Below are 2,973 nucleotides of genomic sequence, written 5' to 3'. Positions count from 1 at the left end.
TCCGCAACGGGAGAGGCCCCAGCAAAAAGGGGGCCCCATACCCCAAAAAAAAAAAAAAAAAAAAAAAAAGATGATACAACATTTAATTTGCATTTTATGCAGTATCTAGCCAAGGATTTTTTTAGAGCACTTACTAAGCTAAATAAAACATAATCCTTACCCTGGAGCTAATAGTGTAGCAGGACATTTCAGAACTATTTGTACAACCCTAAATTGAATTTTAATTTAAAAGTGTGTTTTCTTTAAACTTTTTCCCCAGCTGCTAAAAATCAACCTGCTGAGAGAGAAGAGAGACACCACACTACCATTTGCATCATAAAGCCTTTAACAAGGGCTGTCCTTGAAGCCACTAAACTGACTTTCTCCCTTTCTCATTGTATGTTGGGAGTGTCAGGTAAAATCCCAACCTGAATCATAAAATGGAGAGTAAATATACGAAGTAGGTTTATTATTGTCATCCCAGTGTCCAGGAATCAAATGTGCGTTGAGGAATTTCCCTGCTTCCTTCTGGACTAGACGACGTCTTTCTCACTCAGCTAGCGTGTGTGTGTGTGTGTGTGTGTGTGTGTGTGTGTACTTGCCTAAATTGACATCTGAAAATATGGTAAAGCAGGTAGACAAACAGACCTGACCTGCAGTTGGTAGCAAATCTGTTGTTCCAATCAGAAACTCAGCTAAGATTCTCACTCTTTTTGGAGCCTCTTCCCACTCCAGTTTGCAATTAATTGTAAGATTCACAGATGGTGTCAAATAGGCACAGAGAGATGAACTAGATGTAAATGTAATTGTAACTCTAGGGTGCTAAAGAACATTCAAAGAGAAACCTGGGGAAGTTCAAGGCAAGGTCTCGAGGGACACTGAGATCATTTCTGTGGTGAGATGGACCCAGTGCCCGTTACAGCCTCCTAACATATCACATTTTTTTTTTATAGCAACCGTTGACTGCAGCATGAAAGACAACTTGATTCATTTTGTAAGACAAAACAGTTTGAAGACTGACATGAGAAATGAAGGAATAAATGACAGAACTCCATCATCGGTTACCTTATTTAAGATGAACGGGGACACAGAAGCTGGTGTGGACTGGCTGGGCTGCTTGTGATCTGCCTGATCTGCCCGCTGTGCTGGGGAAAGAAGGGTTGTGCCACCCTGACATCGAAGGTCCTCTTAGGGTGGAGGTGCCTGGGCTCCTGTCAAACTCAAAGTACTTAAATGTGTGAGGAGTCCTCAGGTTCCCTCCTCGCTCTGTGAGTCACCCTCGCTGTGACTCGGGGTGATGACTAAATCTCTCTTCTGCGGTTGAAGGAAGCCAAGAAGTTGTGTGTCATGTGTTTCCAAAGGAATCAGCAGTATCTTTAGTAAATGAAAGGTAGTTACTTTTAGAAGGGACTTACAAATGATCAATAACACCACTTTCACTGTGAGTACTGAAATAATTAACATGGAGACATTCTGTAAATTGCCCAGGGCATTGTTTTAATTATTTAATTTTTGGATTATGATTATTGTTCATGATCTCTAGTTATTTTTTTCCTCCCTGTTAACATGCCTTTGCTGATTTAGTACTCCTTCCCTCCTAAGAGCGTAGGTAGGGGAAATCAGTCTCTGATAATTCGTTTTTACCACTTTTGTTGTTGTTGTTGTTATACATTGGAGAGCAAGGAGATCAAAACATTTTAAGGAAATGAGAGAGCGGACTTATTTATAAGTCTTAATTTGTGTTTTAAGGTATGACAAGGAGATATCACTGAAGTGGTCTCTACAACTGAGACCACTGGGAAGAGGAAAGGATGCCCCCTCCCTGCCCAGAGTTGGTCTGTTTTAGGGTCATCACAATTGACCTAGCATATCCTGGGATGCAACGGAAAGTGCGGAGGCTGCAGGTGCTAATATATACACCATCCCCACCCCTCCCCAAGCCTGTCACCTTCGCCCTAGGCACTCAAGCTGGTACAAACGCCACTGATTGTTTAGTTTCAGTCTCTTTATATACTGATTTATTGCTATACGTCTCAGATTTCCCAGGCTTCTGTGTCCCTTCTTTGAAAAACGCAGTTTCTTGTGGTTGAGCTGAGATGAGTGGATGAATGAACATATCTGTCTAGGTAGAGTCTAGACAACTGCCATCACTCTTTAAATTACACAGGGATCTTTTTTTCTCCAAAAAAACAAAACACCAAAACTGAAATTTACTCAGGTAAAGATTTAGTGTGTCCAAAATGTCCAAATATAGTTTTTCCCCTTTGACTTTTCACATGTCAGAGTAAGGCTTAAATAGAAATCTTCTTTGAGAGATAATACATTGACTTACATCCTCATGAAGACAGGTATAAATGATTACTGTCTGACCCTTCCTGCAAGCAAGTTACTGTCACTGAGAGGTGGAGAGAGCCACAGACACCTGGGTGGTCATGGGGTAGAGATGGGAAAAGGGCCAAGAAAAGGCTGTAACATCAGTAGGTTTTGCTGACTCAGCAATCGTGTTTGGTGCCCTGTTTTAAAAATTTCCCAAATAGACTTTTAAAAAAAATCAGATGTTTTGACTGATCTGCATGTTGAGAACCAGAATTCTTGCCATGTGTCTGGATCCCTCAATTCCAGTGGACCCAATTTAGGAGTTCAGCTTCAGTAGCCCTGGCACCAGGGTTGGAACACTTGCTTCCTTTGCCAAATGATCCCATCTAGGTGTTCAGTTAATGAAATCATTTGTCAGCAGCGCCTTATCTGGACTGTTAACATATCTGCATTCAAATTCACTTCTTAAGTGCTAAACTTTCTTTCATTCCCATTCCTTAATAAGGCAACATATGAAAGTGTTTCTTTGTTCAGAACTCTCGCTACATTAGACTTCTGGCCATCAAAGGTGATGTAAAAAATCCAGAATGAAATTGCCATTCCATTTGCTTCCTAGTTCCTTTTTAAAACAGAGATTGTATTGTGAATTTCATTCAAATGTAAATTTCGATGTTGATA

The 2,973-nt window shown here is 40.7% G+C and overlaps 1 protein-coding gene across 4 annotated transcripts in view; it reads right to left on the bottom strand.

The window, feature by feature from the left end:
* Positions 1-1,198, bottom strand: part of DHRS9 (dehydrogenase/reductase 9) — a 26,591-nt gene extending 25,393 nt beyond the window's left edge. For all 4 annotated transcript variants that reach the window (XR_008618637.1, XM_055088371.1, XM_055088370.1 and 1 more), the window contains exon 1: positions 1,045-1,198. The gene's annotated coding sequence lies outside the window, so the exon portion shown is untranslated. The remainder of the gene's footprint in view (positions 1-1,044) is intronic.
* Between the last annotated feature and the right edge of the window lie 1,775 nt (positions 1,199-2,973).

The sequence above is a fragment of the Physeter macrocephalus genome, chromosome 2 (assembly GCF_002837175.3).
Source record: "Physeter macrocephalus isolate SW-GA chromosome 2, ASM283717v5, whole genome shotgun sequence".
Classification (NCBI taxonomy): Eukaryota; Metazoa; Chordata; class Mammalia; order Artiodactyla; family Physeteridae; genus Physeter; species Physeter macrocephalus.
This window is presented reverse-complemented; position numbering and strand designations above follow the sequence as displayed.